Source organism: Leptodactylus fuscus, chromosome 1 (genome assembly GCF_031893055.1).
Source record: "Leptodactylus fuscus isolate aLepFus1 chromosome 1, aLepFus1.hap2, whole genome shotgun sequence".
Lineage (NCBI taxonomy): Eukaryota > Metazoa > Chordata > Amphibia > Anura > Leptodactylidae > Leptodactylus > Leptodactylus fuscus.
Window position 1 is genome coordinate 4,919,381 of NC_134265.1, and position 20,901 is coordinate 4,940,281.

The 20,901-nt window shown below is 47.1% G+C and overlaps 1 pseudogene; it reads left to right on the top strand.

Moving 5' to 3' along the window:
* The first annotated feature begins 546 nt into the window (after window positions 1–546).
* The window catches only part of LOC142192670 (uncharacterized), a 68,050-nt pseudogene continuing 47,695 nt past the window's right edge, over window positions 547–20,901 (top strand).

A 20,901-nucleotide genomic window follows, 5' to 3' on the forward strand; every position in this document is an offset into this window, starting at 1 on the left:
AGTGGTGCACTCCTCCAGTGCGAGCGCCAGAAATAACTGAGGCTAGCGCAGAAAGCCAAGGCAGGAAAGAGCTCGCTCTGCTATAGAGTCTGCACATCCAGGCGCTATGGACAAGATACTTAACATTTCACTCCATACACTAAGGAATAATATTTCTTCTTATCTCCAGTAATTGTATTATATTTACATGGGATTTATTTATTACATTGTGTCATCTCCGTACAATATAGAATCCGCTCAGCCCATGTCTCATATAGAAGAGAAGATTCCTGACTGATCCGGTAAGGATGGAAAGAGACAGGAACAAGATGGCGGAAAGTCTATTAAATCTCACCCTAGAGATCATCTACCAGCTTACTGGAGAGGTGAGAGATTCTGATGATGTCATCATGACATCATTCTTATCTATAGTAATAACAGATGATATGACTGGAGAGGTGATGGACTCTGGACATGTATGTAGTGAGATTTATTAATGTGTCTCCCCATAACCAGGATTACACAGTAGTGAAGAAGACCTGTAGTGGGCGCTGTCAGGCTCCTGTGTATGATGGATATGGAGGAACCCTGAGCCCATTCCCGGGGCCTCCACCTCATCCCCTGATACAGGAGGAGATCAATGGACAGAAGATCCTAGAACTCACCCACAAGATGCTGGAGCTGCTGACTGGAGAGGTGACACTGCTGGGAATGCTGGGACATTATACAGTAACTGGAGGGGTCGGGGTGATGACTGTATCATTGTGTTGTCAGGTTCCTATAAGGTGTCAGGATGTCGCTGTCTATTTCTCCATGGAGGAGTGGGAGTATTTAGAAGGACACAAGGATCTGTACAAGGAGGTGATGATGGAGGACCAGCAGCCCCTCACATCAGCAGGTAATAGACATGACTATATACACATGGACTTCCATTATTTGTATGTACAGAATGAATTCAGTCCCTGTCTGTGTTTCCTACAGGTAGATCCAGTAAGAGGACAACACCGGAGAGATGTCCCAGTCCTCTTCTTCCACAGGATGATGATCAGGTAGATGGAGATATTCCCTATGATGTGTAGACAGGCTGTGAAGTCCTTGTGGTCAGTCTTGGGTTCTCCAGCAGTATTAGATGGTTTATACTTTTGTAATGAGAGGTGGAAATGGAGGATAAAGCTGACCATAGACATTACATGGTGTCTGGATCTTCTCACAATCTTCTGGCTATGGAGTCTGCTGGATGGAATAAGGAACCATCAGGTTGGATTTCTACTGATCTGATCCTTTATTTCTCCTGAGACAAACAACCCCAGATGTATCTGGTAGAATCTGATCTCCTCCACTGACACAACCTGAAGCAGGTCTAGCCAGGCCGAGTATACATGTGTATGAGGGTCTCATCTAATATCTATGGCTCGGTTCTAGGAGACCGGCCATTATTTGGCTCAGATAAGCGTCAGATCATTTTTGGTTGTTACACTTCTCATGAGATCAGTCTTTGTGCTGACTTTACAATATTTGTTTCACAGCTTTCCCTTGAGGATAAAGATCTGGATGACGTAAATTTTATAACTATAACCATAAAAGAAGAGCCCTATGAGAGTGGAGATGAGGAGTGTGAGGAGGACATCCCTACAGGTAAAGTACATAACTACCTTCGCTGTTGGCCAGGCTTGTGCCGTTTTGCCACCTGGACACCCCATTGCACATGGTGGATTTTTAGGTAACCTCAGTTGACAATGAGAAAACCAGTGTTAAGAGGCACATTGGGGCTCATTGGGAGGAGAAGGGAGAGGGTTTGATGGTGTTGTCCTGGGCATCTCAACACAACAAAAATCCCATATGTTCTTTGCGAATTAAATTTGACTTAAATGATGGTAGTTGTAGGGCTAGGAGTTTAGAATAGGGTTCGAGATCGGTATTAATGAGGGATATCGAACGGACTTTATCACAGTTCTTGGGGGGGGGGGGGTCTTTGCTGAGTCTGGATAGAAGTGGCTTAGCCAACTGGCCTACAAGTATGTTATGGAATGTGGATGAGAACGCATCCGGGCTCAGGCTCTTCTCTTCCTCCTTATCATAGGACTCTTAGGACGGATAAACATCAATTATTAAGAAGTCCACTCCCTCTGGATATTATAAAGCTTTGTTCATGCTGAATATCTGTAGGAGCATATACTGTCCAATGCCCATGTGTAATTGTTGTGATGTTTTATAGTGTTTCTATATAATTTTATGGTTATATTTAGTAAAAATAATCAGTTTTCTTCTTGTCAGATGACTGTACCAGGAGCTCAGAGAGACATCTGCTATCTACAGATTATAATGCAGAGGATTATGGTATCACCCAAGATCCATATGATCAATATGTTATTACCCCCGATATACCCTCAGCCCTTCACAGCAACGATCTATCATCTGATCCTATCATACACGTCCAATCCACTGCTTCATCACAGACCGTTCGACAAAACAAAACTTACAAAAGGAAAGGCCATCAGAGAATTCACACAGGAGAGAAGCCATTCACATGTCCAGAGTGCGGCAAACGTTATAGTACTAAAACAACACTTCTCGATCATCACCGAATTCACACAGGGGAAAGACCATTTCTGTGTGCAGTGTGCGGCAAGTGTTTCATCTACAAATCAAATCTGTCTTTACATCAAAGAATTCACACAGGAGGGAAGCCATATGCATGTTCAGAATGTGGCAAATGTTATGGCCGGAAATCTGTGCTTGCTAAACATCAGAAGATTCACACGGGGGAGAGGCCATTTCTGTGTTCAGAATGTGGCAAATGTTTTATCCAGAGGACAGATCTTGTTCGACATCAGAGAATGCACACGGGGGAGAAGCCATATTCCTGTTCAGAATGTGGCAAACGTTATAGTCAGAAATTAAGGCTTATAGACCATCAGAGAACTCACACCGGGGAGAAGCCATTTTCGTGCTCTGAGTGCGGCAAATGTTTTTCAAAGAAGACGCATCTCGTTGACCATCAAAAAACTCACACAGGAGAGAAACCATTTTCATGTTCGCAATGAGAATATTTTAGAAATTAGTGATTCCAAATAGAGGTGCTGCAGCACCCTGGGGTGCCTTGGAAACTCACCAGGGGGGCCATGATACTCTGGTTGGGAAGATGAACCCTTGCCTTCATCCAATGTTAATTACGTCCTTGGAATATAATTTGGTTAACACTTTTTGGTGGGGGGGGGCCTAAGGAAAAAAATTTTTTCTAGATTGAGAAACACTATTATAGGTAACGAGTTGTAAATACACGAAGTAGGAGATTTACTAAGAAAATGCAAAAAAATCCTGACTTTATTTGCACCAAAAACTGTCTTGTGAAGTGTTTTAGACACATGTGACTTTCACAAAAAAGGGAGTATGGTGTTGTGGCAAAGGGGCGTGGCTTCATTGAAAGTGGCAACACTATGTGCCCAAAATTGGTACATTTACATTGGAGGTGTAAAGTTAGACTATACAAACTAGTAAATGCCGAGCACAATTAGACACTGATAAATCTAGTACAGTTTAAAGGGAGTCTGTCACCCAACCTCTGTAAAACACTGCCATGACACTGTACAGGCTATGAATACAAGTCTAGCTGTACCTTTGAAATGTTGCTGATCCAACTGAATGAGTGTAAAAAGCTGAGATGTAAAGGATGTTCATGGAGCATAAGGGGGTTGTCTTCAATCCCCGAGCACAGCCACATCATCACAAATCACACACATCCAATCTGTTCGGCCCCGAGCAGCAGAACATGTGCATCATCCAGCCTGACGTCTGTGAGCGCCATTGAGATAATGTGAAAGCGCAGTACGTTTCTGCAGTCCAGGACAGCTTCAACTGCATACTGCGCATGCACCGACTGCAACTTCCACCCTCACACTGAAGCCTCCTCTTCTTTTTTTTGGAACTTGAAGGGAGCACATGTGCATTAATCAGATACGGTCTGGACTACAGAAGCCTACTGCACGTGTGTGCTTTTTTTTTCTGCAACGCTCACTGACATCGGGCGGGATGACGCGGATCTTCCATCACCGAGAGGGGCAACCAAGAAGACTGGATGGGTGTGATTAGTGATGACGTGGCTGTGCTCGGGGATTGAAGACATCTTTTTCCCTGTGCTCTATGACCCTCATATACATATTAGTTAAAATGGCTTTTTATGCGGATTTCAGGGGGCTCCCTAACTTTTCAAAGGTACGTTTAGACTTGTATTCATATTCTGTACAAGACTATAGCGTTGCTTTACAGTGGCTGGGGAAGGTGATTGACTCCCTTTAAGTCTATCTGACCTTGCGCAGTCTTTTAGAAAGTAAATCGGCCCATCTGTTAGGACGTCCTATTTCAGATAATATTTTTGAGTTTGACGTTTTTGGGGAAAAAGACAAACTAATCTTGGCCTAGAAGTGGTCATTTTGGATAGATAAGACTTTTAATATAGCTTGAGCGAGGTGATCTCTCAGGGAACCAGGGACAGGCAGCCAGGGATCGGAAACCTAGAAATCCGTTCCTGTTAATGGGGTGCTCCAAGTCATTTTTATACCCACTAGAGAAGCTTAAAATAATAAACCATATACAGTACTCACCTGTTCGGCCGGGGATCCAGCGAAGAGTCGCCTTTTTGGGTTCCTGGTCTTGTTTACCTTCTGCCTGCTCATAAGCAATGAAGCCAATCAGAGGTGATAAATAAAATAATGGCTTGTAGGAGATTTACGAGGTGGTTACCTTTCTTTTGTCGGTTTGCAAGCATTGTGGAGACTCAATATATGAGATAAAGATAAGGAACCACCTACATGCCACCCCCAGCTGTCTTCTGTGCCAGCCCCCTGAGAGCAGTGACCTATTGCAGCCTAGAAAAACACAAAATGAACAATGTACCGAGCAACCCACCACTGTCACCTTCTATAGTGGTCTGGAGTTGTTACCAGTCCGGGGAACTGGAGACAATTAGCAGCAGTAGAAGCATCCAGCACCCCCAAAGGGCGAAGCAAATAGAAAGACCAGTGGATGGAAAGGAAACTGCGCTACTCCAAAAGCGTTGAATCAACACGCACTTTATTAAGGTTTCTTATACACGATGAATTGGACAGCGTTTCGGAGAATACCCCTTTATCAAGTGTAAACCAATACACACACTATTCAACGCCTTCAGAGTAGCGCAGTTTCCTTTCCATCCACTGGTCTTTCTCCTGTTGCAGCCTAGTTCATAGTCAAATTTTTGGTGACCAAACCTAAATTGCATGCACAGCAGTACCCTTCATATGTACAACGAGCCCTTCAGATGGACCCTGTAGATGCAGTGGAGCATAATAGTGGTTAAAGGGGCCACTATTATGCCTCACAGTTGCCCACCCAACTCTATTATTCTACATAGTGTCCTACCCCTGAACTATTATTATACTCGGGGGTCTTTTCAGAGCCCTGAATATAATAATTGAAGCCCCAGGGGAGGTGAGAAAACATAATAAACAGTGTTACTCACCTCTCTGGGATCTGATGTTACTCCTAGCATGGTAATGTCTCCTGTATGGTAATGTCCCAGATGTCACGTGGTCTGCCTCCACATTATAATGTTCCCCTCCAAATGTCCCACAGTATTAAGCCCCTCTCCTTGTGCCCCAGTTTAAACTAATAGAAACTAGAGGAGGTCATTAAAGTGGGGCAGCTGGAGAGGGGGGGGGGGCATTATACTGGGGCAACTAGAGGAGGACATTAAACTGCGGCAGCTGGAGGGGAACATTATACTGGGGGCAATTAGAGGCAGAAATATGTTCCCCTCCAGCTACCCCCCACGGTTTAATATCCTCCTCCAGTTGTTCCCAGGTTAACGTCACCCCTCTATATGCCTTCAGTTAAACTGCCCCCTATATCTGCCCCCAGTCCCCTCCTCTTGCTCACACATACTCACTCTTCTCTCCTCCTTTATCTTCTTTCATTCTCCATTCCTGGCAGCCCGCTCTTTCTTTGTAAGGGTGCGTTCACACGGTCTAACGTGCCGCGTGATGTGGCACGTGTACGCCGCGGGACCCTTTGCGTGACGTACATGCTCCCATTGATTTCAATGGGAGCGGGGTTCGCAAGCGCCGCGCTAGTTTGCGGCCGTGCATTTATTCACGGCCGCAAACTAGCGTGGCGCATACGATCACCGCTCCCATTGAAATCAATGGGAGCGTGTACGGCACGCAAAAGGGTCCCGCGGCGTACACGTGCCACATCACGCGGCACGTTACACCGTGTGAACGAGGCTTAATACTGCACTGTCCTGTGTGGCTTCGCCCACTAAAGAGTCTGATCATTGCCTAGTGAGTAAAAGGACCTGTGATGATGTCATCAAAGGTCCTTTAGCTGATCTGCAAATCGGCATCTATCTAGGTCCTAGATATATGCTGAATTGCAAGTTAGATAAAGGACCTTTGATGATGTTTAGGTAAAAAAAAAAATTAAAAAGTTAAAAAATTCCCATGGCCACCTGAAAGTGCCGCCTGAGGCCGCCGCCTCACCTCACCTCATTAGAGGTGCAGCCCTGCCTCTACATGGAAGCCATATAACACATAAAGGAACCAATTAGCACTTGGCACAGGGGTTGGCGTTATTGCCTTACAGCGTTGGCTTCTGGGTTTGAATTCCATCAACCTCTGCATGGAACCTTTGTATGTTCCCCCGTGTTTGTGGGTGTAAGCTCATGTCCCGACACAATGTCACACTTGATAGTACCTTCTCTCTTGGAGCAACAACACTGTGCCTGGTAGATATGCTTTAAGTGCTAATTTTGCACAGGTGCCGGAGGTTGCTGTCCCGTTTGTTTTGTGTACGCCCGCCATTCTTTCTGTACCACAGCCCCAAGAACCACATTAAGATGGCCAGGATTTGATTTGGGATCATTCTCAGATTTGTGCATTACAAAAACCCATAGGGCATTTACACCCTAAGGGTGCATTCACACTGAGTAAACGCTAGCTTATTCTGAACGTAAAACACGTTCAGAATAAGCGGCGTCTAAAGCAGCTCCATTCATTTCTATGGGAGCGGGGATACGAGCGCTCCCCATAGAAATGAATGGGCTGCTTCTTTCACTCCGTGCAGTCCCATTGAAGTGAATGGGGAGTGCCGGCGTGTACGCTCCGGCATGAGCAGAGCTTGCCGTATACGCCGGCACTCCCCATTCACTTCAATGAGTAAGGAGCTGACCTAGAGACTCCGAAACGCGTCAGCCGGACGCTGCCCGCTTTCCCTCCATGCTGGCCACACTGAGCGTTTTTTATATCTAAAATTGAATGCTTTCCAATTTTTGAATATGGATAAATAAAAGCTAAGTTTTATTTAAAACAAGGAGATGCGTGCTGGATGTTTACTTCTACTAGTTGAACTACACCCTGGGCTGAAGGGCAACAAAATCTCCGTGCATCCAACTCAAGCTTCCAGGTGAATTTCTTCAATACACGTAAGAATATATACACCCAGTGTTGGATCTTGGAACAAGAAGGTGAGCTGACTTCAAATTTTCGACAAGGATATATAACCATGTTTTGCCTTAGTTCTAACAGCAGCACAATATGGAGTATTTCTGTCCCCGTTTCCTGGTAAGAGACAGAATTTTTAAATAATTAATTGGATATTACCTACCCCATGAGAGGACCCCCCCCCCCCCCCCCCATAAAGAAGAAAATAATAATAATATATGAATGGGGGAAGTTTGTGCTGCCGTTAGGACTAAAGGAAATCAGATTAATAATATACTAAACGATTCTCTTACGTTCTACCAGCAGAAAAATATGAAGCTGTAGCAAGAAGAGCCCTAGGGAGGGTTCTTTAGCATGACTGAGCTTGTGGCCTCAGAGCTACACAATCCATTTAATAATGAGGATTAGCTCAGAACTCCAAGGGCAGCCGCGCACAGCTGGTCTGGAGGGATACAGCAGCTTTCTTCCCAGGAGGCAGAAACTACCTGAGTTGAATGGGCTGTGACAAATTATAGAGGAGTTAACCCCTGAGAAGAAAACCAGAGCCTTATAGCTTCTCATCCATCTGGGCAAGGAAACCTTCGAGGCCTTGAAACCCTTGTTTCTGCCAAAAATGTTCACTAACAAATTCTCAAATGTGCTAAAGGAGTGTATGCGCTGTAAATAAATGTATTGACATCTGGCTAGATACAGTGAATGAAGTTTCAACTCTTATTCTGAAGAAGGTGATGGAAAGTACACAGGACGAGAAACCACTTGCTTAAAGGGATCCTATCAGTCAGACACAATTTTTTGTAGGTACCACGTCGGAATAGCTTTAAGAAAGGCTATTCGTCTCCTACCTTTTGTCGACTTCTCCGTGCTGCTGTTCGCCTACAATCCCGGTTTTTCTTGGATAGTAAATTAGCTCTCTCGCAGCAGTGGGGGCGTCCCCAATGCTGCGAGAGAACTCTCTCCAGCGCCGACTTCAGCAGCATCATCTTCAGCCTCTTCTTCCGGCGGTGGCTTGTAACTTCTAAGGCCTCGGGCAGAGCAGACTGCACATGCCCACAGGCCATGAGAAAATGACAGCTTACAATACTGTGCAAGCGGCCATTTTCTCGTGGTCTGTGGGCATGCGCAGTCTGCTCTGCCAACAGGCCGCCAGAAGAAGAGGCTGAAGATGATACTGCTGAAGAAGAGGAGGCGGCGCTTGAGAGAGTTCTCTCACAGCATTGAGGACGCCTCCAGTGCTGTCTGAGCGCTGGGGCTCGCCCCCAGTGCTGCGAGAGAGCTAATTTACAAACTGAGAATTGTAGGTGAAGAGCGGCGCGGAGAAGACGACAAAAGGTAGGAGACGAATAGCCTTTGTTAAGGCTATTCCGACGTGGTAACTACAAAAAATTGTCTGATAGGATCCCTTTAATATTAGCCTGGGAAGAAACTTTAGGGTTAAATCCAAGGAGAGATCTTAGCTGGACCTGAAAAAAAGGTGTATAAGGTTGGGGCCCCACTGGTCGGAAACGCAGCGTTTTACAGTAATTGCGAAGTGGATTTGATTCATGTAAATCCCATGCTCACTTTGTGGTAAAAACCGTTGCAATTTAGGAAATCGGAGCATGTCAATTATATCTATGGAATCGCCAGCGGCTTCCCTGTAGTGATAATGGAAGCAGACAGTCCGCGGAGGAAAACTCTGTGAACTTCCTGTTTAAGGTGCTTCGGGAAGAAGCGCCATGCGTTCCCGCCGTGTTTTTTCCCACAGCACTTTAGAGCTGTGGATCTTCTTGTGGGGCCTTAGCCTAAGGCTCTTCTACTGAGAAGACGTGCAGTTCTCCCACTTTCTTTCCATAGGTAATGTCCAATAAAAATGTTGTCTTAAAAGAGAGGAACTTAAGAGCAACCTCCTTCATGGCTCAAAGGGAGGACCACATAGTAAGGACAGTACAAAGGTCTCGAATGGGAGCTGTAACTGAAGGTCTCATTCTCAAGGCCCCTTTACCCTTTCTAAGTAGGGTATCATGCGACAAACACCTATATTGGCAAGCTGAAAGGCTGCTAACTGTACCCCCAGAGTGGAAGAGTGAAGACCTTTATCCTGGCGTAACTCCTGTTGGTAGATTCAGTTCTTGAGAATAAGAAGGTCTTTGGGACAGCATCTGACAGTCCTCTAGATCTCTACTGGGACTTGTTGTCAAGTTGAATCTCCTCAGATCCTGGGAACACTGATTTACTTGTGAAACCAGGTTCTGGATTAGGGGAAACCTCCAATAAGTTCTTCGACTCATCTGAATAAGTTGGGAAATCAAGCATGGCATTGAGTCTGGTCACCATGAGATCTGCTTCCGGGAAACTCCACTTCAGGGTACTTTGATGGAAGATCACCTGATTGAGAGACCATTTTCAAGAAACAGTGAGACCCTGACTCAGCCTGTCTGCTATCATGTTAGATTTGTCTCTGCCCAGGCTAAGATCAGACCTACTTTCTTGAGAAGTGACTGGGATCAGGTGCCTCCTTGTTTGTTCAGATAAAGAATGGTTGACATGTTATAGCCTTCCCCTTCATTAGTGAGGCAAAGTGGAGGAATGCCAGGCGAACCGCTCCGAGTTCTCTTTAATTGGATGACATAGTCCTATCTCGGAAATTCCAAGTGCCCTGAACTGGCAACTCATTCAAGTAAACTCCTTATCGGGACAGAGATGTTTTAGTGGTCAACAGGGTCTAACGAGGTTGGACCATGTACATCCCATTTTTCAGATGTATCCACCATCTCAAGGAAGGATGGGTCTTGAAAGATAGGGAGAAGGTTTTGTTGAGGCCCAGTGGGTTGCAGTTCCACACCTTGAGAACCTCTTTCTGGAGGGGACAAAGGTGCCCCATGGAACCACTTCCGCAGCAGCTGCCATAAGTCCTAGGACTTTCATGGCAGTTGGGATTGACATCAGAGGTGGATGAACAAGAAACCAAGTTGCTGTGATGATCCTTTCTCTTCTGAGAGAAGGTAAGGAAATTCTCATCTATTCTGAGTCTAGGATGAAGCTTCTTCAGGGTGGATGATACAATGTCTGACTTTCCCCAATTTATTATCCAACGTAGACACTGGAGGAGGCCGACAGTCATCTGAAGGTTTTTAGAATAATGTCCTCTGACTGTGCTTTTATAGGCCAATCATCTAGATAAGGAACGATGAACTGACGTGGAGTGATCTGACGGCTGCTACAGGAACCACCACCTTTGTGAAGGAGTCGGAGGTAAGAGTAGATGCCAAAGACTATCTTGTGTGTCCAGCAATGCCAACAAATAGCTAATAGAGGACAAAAAGCAGAAAGAGGCCCTCCTTGTACGTGACCAATTACAAAAGAGAGACCACAGAAAGTCTTTAAAGCCTCTGAACATTGGATTGGATATACGCTCTACTTAAGATTTGTCCACATACGACCCTGGTCTTACCAGTCAGCCTTTTGCCAATGAATGCTGCCCTCACTCTTGAGAAATACACTTATAGCTCGACACAACTTCCACAGGTGAAGTTGTGTCGAGCTATAAGCCTATGCTAATTAGACTGGTGCACGATAGATGGTGCACACCTCTCCTATTGTTTTCTATGGGAGACTGCTGCTGCTGATGATGACTCAGCTTCCTGTTTCACACACATAGAAGATAATAGGAGAGAGGAGGCTGCTGGGAACTTCCTGAGCTGGCTGGCATATTAATAAAAACGGACTTATACAGAAACCACTGAGGCAATCTACAGACTAAAGGCAGGTGTGGAATAGACTTTCTAAAGCCTATGCAAGCATGTGATTAGTTAAAAATGACTTTTCCTAGTGATAGAGCCCCTTTAACACATCCTGTCTCCTCAGGCACCTAGAGAGAAAAAAGAACACAATTGGGCCGGACTGCTTCCTTACCTTTATAGGAGGGGTCCTTGTTAATTGTTTAATTGGTTGTTCACTATGGCTAACTAACCTGTCTCTCTGGTTGTACCTAGGGGACGAAATCCCTTGTGTAATTGTGCTGCCGTAGGACGGCCGGGAAATATACTATACTATATACACCACTATATATACTATATACACACCACTATATATACTATACTATATACACCACTATATATACACTGCTATATATACTATATACATCACTATATATACACTGCTATATATACTATATACACCACTATATATACTATACACACCACTATATATACTATACTATATACACCACTATATATATTATACTATATACACCACTATATATTCTATACTATACACACCACTATATATACTATATACACCACTATATATACTATACTATATACACCGCTATATATACTATACTATATACACCGCTATATATACTATATACACCACTATATATACTATACTAAATACACCACTATATATACTATATACACCACTATATATACTATATAGAGATGAGCGAACAGTGTTCTATCGAACTCATGTTCGATCGGATATTAGGCTGTTCGGCATGTTCGAATCGAATCGAACACCGCGTGGTAAAGTGCGCCATTACTCGATTCCCCTCCCACCTTCCCTGGCGCCTTTTTTGCTCCAATAACAGCGCAGGGTAGGTGGGACAGGAACTACGACACCGGTGACGTTGAAAAAAGTAGGCAAAACCCATTGGCTGCCGAAAACATGTGACCTCTAATTTAAAAGAACAGCGCCGCCCAGGTTCGCGTCATTCTGAGCTTGCAATTCACCGGGGACGGAGGTTTCCGTCCAGTTAGCTAGGGCTTAGATTCTGGGTAGGCAGGGACAGGCTAGGATAGGAAGGAGAAGACAACCAACAGCTCTTATAAGAGCTAAATTCCAGGGAGAAGCTTGTCAGTGTAACGTGGCACTGACGGGCTCAATCGCCGCAACCCAGCTTTCCCAGGATCCTGAATGGAATACACTGTCAGTGTATTCCCGTATACCCGATATATACCCCGATACCCGTTCCAACGGTGTGCCCCCCCACCTTCACCCCAGAAATACCCTGCAAGTCCCCTAGCAATAGAATTGGGGCTATATACACCCACAATTTTTACTACTGGTATACAGTGCCATTGTCTGACTGGGAATTCAAAGAATATATTGGGAATACAAATACCCTCATTTCTTACTACTGCCATATAGTGCCAGTGTCTGACTGGGAATTCAAAGAATATATTGGGGTTACGTGCACCCACAATTTTTACTACTGGTATACAGTGCCATTGTCTGACTGGGAATTCAAAGAATATATTGGGAATACAAATACCCTCATTTCTTGCTACTGCCATATAGTGCCAGTGTCTGACTGGTAATTCAAAGAATATATTGGGGTTACGTGCACCCACAATTTTTACTACTGGTATACAGTGCCATTGTCTGACTGGGAATTCAAAGAATATATTGGGGTTATAAATACCCTCATTTCTTGCTACTGCCATATAGTGCCAGTTTCTGACTGGGAATTCAAAGAATATATTGGGGTTACGTGCACCCACAATTTTTACTACTGGTATACAGTGCCATTGTTTGACTGGGAATTCAAAGAGTATATTGGGAATACAAATACCCTCATTTCTTGCTACTGCCATATAGTGCCAGTTTCTGACTGGGAATTCAAAGAATATATTGGGGTTACGTGCACCCACAATTTTTACTACTGGTATACAGTGCCATTGTCTGACTGGGAATTCAAAGAATATATTGGGGTTATAAATACCCTCATTTCTTGCTACTGCCATATAGTGCCAGTTTCTGACTGGTAATTCAAAGAATATATTGGGGTTACGTGCACCCACAATTTTTACTACTGGTATACAGTGCCATTGTCTGACTGGGAATTCAAAGAGTATATTGGGAATACAAATACCCTCATTTCTTGCTACTGCCATATAGTGCCAGTGTCTGACTGGGAATTCAAAGAATATATTGGGGTTACGTGCACCCACAATTTTTACTACTGGTATACAGTGCCAATTTCTAACTAGGAATTCAAAATGCGCAAGGCTCCCGGAAAGGGACGTGGACGAGGCCGTGGGCGAGGTCGGGGGAATGGTTCTGGGGAGCAAGGTAGCAGTGAAGCCACAGGGCGTCCCGTGCCTACTCCTGTGGGGCAGCAAGCATTGCGCCACTCCACAGTGCCAGGGTTGCTTGCCACATTAACTAAACTGCAGGGTACAAACCTTAGTAGGCCCGAGAACCAGGAACAGGTCTTGCAATGGCTGTCAGAGAACGCTTACAGCACATTGTCCAGCAGCCAGTCAGACTCTGCCTCCTCTCCTCCTATTACCCAACAGTCTTGTCTTCCTTCCTCCCAAAATTCCGAAGCTTTACAGAACAATAACCCAAACTGTCCCTGCTCCCCAGAGCTGTTCTCCGCTCCTTTCATTGTCCCTCAACCTGCCTCTCCACGTCACGATTCCACGAACCTAACAGAGGAGCATCTGTGTCCAGATGCTCAAACACTAGAGTCTCCTCCATCTCCGTTCGATTTGGTGGTGGATGACCAGCAACCCACCCTCATCGACGATGATGTGACGCAGTTGCCGTCAGGGCATCCAGTTGACCGGCGCATTGTGCGGGAGGAGGAGATGAGACAGGAGTTGGAAGAGGAAGTGGTGGATGATGAGGACACTGACCCGACCTGGACAGGGGGGATGTCAAGCGGGGAAAGTAGTGTGGATGTTGAGGCAGGTGCAGCACCAAAAAGGGTAGCTAGAGGCAGAGGCAGAGGTCAGCAGCTTAGGCGAAGCCAGGCCACATCCGGAATCTCCCAAGATGTTCCAGTTCGTACCCAGCCCCGAAAAACTCCCACCTCGAGGGCACGTTTCTCGAAGGTGTGGAGTTTTTTCAAGGAATGCGCCGAGGACAGATATAGTGTTGTCTGCACAATTTGCCTCTCGAAATTGATTAGGGGCTCTGAGAAGAGCAACCTGTCCACCACTTCAATGCGCCGTCATTTGGAATCCAAGCACTGGAATCAGTGGCAGGCAGCAACGGCAGGACAAAGGCCGCCTGCCGTTCACGCCACTGCCACTGCCTCTGCCACTGCCTCTGCCACTGCCACTGCTGACTGTGCTGGCGATGCACTCCAGAGGACGAGCCAGGACACCACTTCATCTGCCTCCGCCACTTTGTTGACTTCTACCTCATCCTCCCCTGGTCCTGTCTTATCTCCTTCTCCTGCACCATCAAAGGCACCATCAGGCGTTTCTTTACAACAACCCACCATCTCTCAGACATTGGAGCGGCGGCAGAAATACACTGCTAACCACCCACACGCGCAAGCCTTGAACGCCAACATCGCTAAACTGCTGGCCCAGGAGATGTTGGCGTTCCGGCTTGTTGAAACTCCCGCCTTCCTGGACCTGATGGCAACTGCGGCACCTCGCTATGCCGTCCCTAGCCGTCACTACTTCTCCCGGTGTGCCGTCCCCGCCTTGCACCAGCACGTGTCACTCAACATCAGGCGGGCCCTTAGTTCCGCGCTTTGCACAAAGGTCCACTTGACCACCGACGCGTGGACAAGTGCATGCGGACAGGGACGCTACATTTCACTGACGGCACACTGGGTGAATGTAGTTGAGGCTGGGACTGCTTCCCAAACTGGCCCGGTGTACCTCGTCTCCCCGCCTAACATTCCTGGCAGGGACACGAGAAGAACACCCCCCTCCTCCTCCTCCTCTACCGCCTCCTCCTCCGCCACCGCCTCCTCCTCCGCCACCGCCTCCTCCTCCGCTGTTAGATTGACCCCAGCTACGAGTTGGAAACGTTGCAGCACTGGCGTTGGTAGACGTCAGCAGGCTGTGCTGAAGCTGATCAGCTTGGGGGACAGACAGCACACTGCCTCCGAGGTGAGGGATGCCCTCCTCGATGAGACGGCAATATGGTTTGAGCCGCTGCACCTGGGCCCAGGCATGGTCGTTTGTGATAACGGCCGGAACCTGGTAGCAGCTCTGGAGCTTGCCGGACTCCAACATGTTCCATGCCTGGCCCACGTCTTCAACCTAGTGGTGCAACGTTTCCTAAAGAGCTACCCCAATGTTCCAGAGCTACTGGTGAAAGTGCGGCGCATGTGCGCCCACTTTCGCAAGTCGACAGTAGCCGCTGCTAGCTTAAAATCTCTCCAGCAACGCCTGCATGTGCCACAACACCGGCTTTTGTGCGACGTCCCCACACGCTGGAACTCAACGTTTCAGATGTTGAATAGAGTGGTTGAGCAGCAGAGACCTTTGATGGAATACCAGCTACAAAACCCTAGGGTGCCACAAAGTCAGCTGCCTCAGTTTCACATCCATGAGTGGCCATGGATGAGAGACCTTTGTGACATCCTACGGGTCTTTGAGGAGTCCACAAGGAGGGTGAGCTCTGAGGATGCGATGGTGAGCCTTACAATCCCGCTCTTGTGTGTTCTGAGAGAATCCCTGATTGACATCAGGGATAACTCAGATCACACAGAGGAGTTAGGGATAGCATCCGATCCGTCACAGCTGGAGAGTAGGTCCACACATCTGTCCGCTTCACTGCGTTTAATGGAGGAGGAGGAGGAGGAGGAGGAGGAAGAAGAGTTGTCCGATGATGTGATGGTGATACAGGAGGCTTCCGGGCAACTTCGAATCGTCCCATTGTTGCAGCGCGGATGGGTAGACATGGAGGATGAGGAGGAAATGGAGATTGAACTTTCCGGTGGGGCCAGAGGAGTCATGCCAACTAACACTGTGGCAGACATGGCTGAGTTCATGTTGGGGTGCTTTACAACCGACAAGCGTATTGTCAAAATCATGGAGGACAACCAGTACTGGATCTTTGCTATCCTTGACCCCCGGTATAAAAACAACATCTCGTCTTTTATTCCGGTAGAGGGGAGGGCCAATCGCATCAATGCTTGCCACAGGCAATTGGTGCAGAATATGATGGAGATGTTTCCAGCATGTGACGTTGGCGGCAGGGAGGGCAGTTCCTCCAGTAGGCAACCAAGTTCTCACCGGTCCACACAAACGAGGGGCACACTGTCTAAGGTCTGGGACACCTTGATGGCACCCCCTCGCCAAAGTGCCGCCACGGAGGGTCCTAGTGTCACCAGGCGTGAGAAGTATAGGCGCATGTTGCGGGAATACCTTTCCGACCACAGCCCTGTCCTCTCCGACCCCTCTGCGCCCTACACGTATTGGGTGTCGAAGTTGGACCTGTGGCTTGAACTTGCCCTATATGCCTTGGAGGTGCTGTCCTGTCCTGCCGCCAGCGTCCTATCTGAGAGGGTGTTCAGTGCAGCCGGTGGCATCATCACTGACAAGCGCACCCGTCTGTCAGCTGAGAGTGCCGACCGGCTCACTTTGATAAAAATGAACCACCACTGGATAGAGCCTTCATTTTTGTGCCCACCTGTGTAAAGTACCCCAACATGAAACTCCATGTCTGTACTCAACCTCTCCAATTCCTCCGCATCCTCATCCACCATAAGCGTTGCACAATTCTGCTAATACTAGGCTCCCTCCAACATGATTTCCCCCAACTCTGCTGGTTAGAGGCTCCCTCCACCCTGATTTCCACCAACTCTGCTGGTTAGAGGCTCCCTCCACCCTGCTTTCCCACAACTCTGCTGGTTAGAGGCTCCTTCCACCATGAATTTGCCAAAACTGGGCTGTTTAGAGGCTCCCTCCACCATGAATTGGTCCAAACTGGGCTGGTTAGAGGCTCCCTCCACCATTAATTGGTCCAAACTGGGCTGGTTAGAGGCTCCCTCCACCATGAATTTGCCCAAACTGGGCTGTTTAGAGGCTCCCTCCACCATGAATTTGCCCAAACTGGGCTGTTTAGAGGCTCCCTCCACCATGAATTGGTCCAAACTGGGTTTTTTAGAGGCTCCCTCCACCATGAATTGGTCCAAACTGGGCTGGTTAGAGGCTCCCTCCACCATGAATTGGTCCAAACTGGGGTGGTTAGAGGCTCCCTCCACCATTAATTGGTCCAAACTGGGCTGGTTAGAGGCTCCCTCCACCATTAATTGGTCCAAACTGGGCTGGTTAGAGGCTCCCTCCACCATGAATTTGCCCAAACTGGGCTGTTTAGAGGCTCCCTCCACCATGAATTGGTCCAAACTGGGTTTTTTAGAGGCTCCCTCCACCATGAATTGGTCCAAACTGGGCTGGTTAGAGGCTCCCTCCACCATGAATTGGTCCAAACTGGGGTGGTTAGAGGCTCCCTCCACCATGAATTGGTCCAAACTGGGTTTTTTAGAGGCTCCCTCCACCATGAATTTGCCCAAACTGGGCTGTTTAGAGGCTCCCTCCACCATGAATTGGTCCAAACTGGGCTGGTTAGAGGCTCCCTCCACCATGAATTTCCCAAAACTTGGCTGTTTAGAGGCTCCCTCCACCATTAATTGGTCCAAACTGGGCTGGTTAGAGGCTCCCTCCACCATGAATTGGTCCAAACTGGGGTTTTTAGAGGCTCCCTCCACCATGAATTGGTCCAAACTGGGCTGGTTAGAGGCTCCCTCCACCATGAATTGGTCCAAACTGGGCTGTTTAGAGGCTCCCTCCACCATTAATTGGTCCAAACTGGGCTGGTTAGAGGCTCCCTCCACCATGAATTGGTCCAAACTGGGGTTTTTAGAGGCTCCCTCCACCATGAATTGGTCCAAACTTGGCTGTTTAGAGGCTCCCTCCACCATGAATTGGTCCAAACTGGGGTGGTTAGAGGCTCCCTCCACCATTAATTGGTCCAAACTGGGCTGGTTAGAGGTTCCCTCCACCATTAATTGGTCCAAACTGGGCTGGTTAGAGGCTCCCTCCACCATGAATTTGCCCAAACTGGGCTGGTTAGAGGCTCCCTCCACCATGAATTTGCCCAAACTGGGCTGTTTAGAGGCTCCCTCCACCATGAATTTGCCCAAACTGGGCTGGTTAGAGGCTCCCTCCACCATGAATTGGTCCAAACGGGTTTTTAGAGGCTCCCTTCACCATGAATTGGTCCAAACTTGGCTGTTTAGAGGCTCCCTCCACCATGAATTGGTCCAAACTGGGTTTTTTAGAGGCTCCCTCCACCATGAATTTGCCCAAACTGGGCTGTTTAGAGGCTCCCTCCACCATGAATTTGCCCAAACTGGGCTGGTTAGAGGCTCCCTCCACCATGAATTGGTCCAAACTGGGGTTTTTAGAGGCTCCCTCCACCATGAATTGGTCCAAACTGGGGTGGTTAGAGGCTCCCTCCACCATTAATTGGTCCAAACTGGGCTGGTTAGAGGTTCCCTCCACCATTAATTGGTCCAAACTGGGCTGGTTAGAGGCTCCCTCCACCATGAATTTGCCCAAACTGGGCTGGTTAGAGGCTCCCTCCACCATGAATTTGCCCAAACTGGGCTGTTTAGAGGCTCCCTCCACCATGAATTTGCCCAAACTGGGCTGGTTAGAGGCTCCCTCCACCATGAATTGGTCCAAACGGGTTTTTAGAGGCTCCCTTCACCATGAATTGGTCCAAACTTGGCTGTTTAGAGGCTCCCTCCACCATGAATTGGTCCAAACTGGGTTTTTTAGAGGCTCCCTCCACCATGAATTTGCCCAAACTGGGCTGGTTAGAGGCTCCCTCCATCATGAATTGGTCCAAACTGGGGTTTTTAGAGGCTCCCTCCACCATGAATTGGTCCAAACTTGGCTGTTTAGAGGCTCCTTCCACCATTAATTGGTCCAAACTGGGCTGGTTAGAGGCTCCCTCCACCATGAATTGGTCCAAACTGGGTTTTTTAGAGGCTCCCTCCACCATGAATTTGCCCAAACTGGGCTGTTTAGAGGCTCCCTCCACCATGAATTGGTCCAAACTGGGGTGGTTAGAGGCTCCCTCCACCATTAATTGGTCCAAACTGGGCTGGTTAGAGGCTCCCTCCACCATTAATTGGTCCAAACTGGGCTGGTTAGAGGCTCCCTCCACCATGAATTTGCCCAAACTGGGCTGGTTAGAGGCTCCCTCCACCATGAATTGGTCCAAACTGGGTTTTTTAGAGGCTCCCTCCACCATGAATTTGCCCAAACTGGGCTGGTTAGAGGTTCCCTCCACCATGAATTGGTCCAAACTGGGGTTTTTAGAGGCTCCCTCCACCATGAATTTGCCCAAACTCTGCTGGTTAGAGGCTCAATCCACCCTGATTTTCAAAACAAATGTTGGTGCCAACCTCAACTTACTACAAGGGCCAAATTCACTGCTGGTGACAAGCTCTCCTCACTGCAAGTGCCAAATACACATGTTTCAAGGTGTTTTCCTACTGTCAGAGAGGTGGTATTGAGTGTGTAAAGTGTGTAGTTGTTAGGCTGTGATGTTGGGGTAATAGAGGGTCTTTGGTGTGTTAGATGCCCCCAGACATGCTTCCCCTGCTGTCCCAGTGTCATTCCAGAGGTGTTGGCATCATTTCCTGGGGTGTCATAGTGGACTTGGTGACCCTCCAGACACGGATTTGGGTTTCCCCCTTAACGAGTATCTGTTCCCCATAGACTATAATGGGGTTCGAAACCCGTTCGAACACACGAACATTGAGCGGCTGTTCGAATCGAATTTCGAACCTCGAACATTTTAGTGTTCGCTCATCTCTAATACTATACTATATACACCGCTATATATACTATATACACCACTATATATACTATATACACCACTATATATACTATACTAAATACACCACTATATATACTATATACACCACTATATATACTATACTAAATACACCGCTATATATACACCACTGTATATACTATATACACTGCTATATATACTATATACAAGCTCTCTGCAGCACAGAAGGAAATAGATGGTTCTTAATGTGATTTGCCGCAAATTAATTTGGAGCGAATCAAATCTTTTTGGGAAATTTGGCGAAGTGGCCGAATAGAATTTTTTAAAAATTCTCTCATCTCTAGTTATAACATCATATAAAACAAAAAATTTGGTAGGCCCGGAATCGCACCGACCCACAGAATACAGAGGACCGATCATTGTGGCTACAGACTGAACGCCCTAAAAAACAAAACCTGAAAAAAAAGTTGCACAAACGCTCTCGTATGGCCGTGAGAATGGAAACACAACAAAGCTAAGGGAGGCGGAGTCAAAAACGGATAAATATCACCAGTGGGTAAGGGGTTAACCTAATGTTTTGCGGTCCTCCCATAAGAGTCACTGATCACATGGCTGTGACATCATCACAGGTCCTGTCATATCATGGCCGCTGTCCTGGAGGAGGTCTGTAACCCTTTACATAGTTTTGGGATTTCCCTTCCATGGGGTCACATGAGGACTTGTTTGTAATGGGGGGAACTGGAGTTTTCATAGGAAGTATTTTGGGATATAACTGAGGCCACGTTCACCCCTTTCAGTTTAATAACATCGGGCCCCATTATAGTCAGTCGGGGCGGTCGGGCTCCTCATGTGACAAACAATGGGAAAACTGACCCTAGTGTGAACCTGGCCCAATATATAGAAT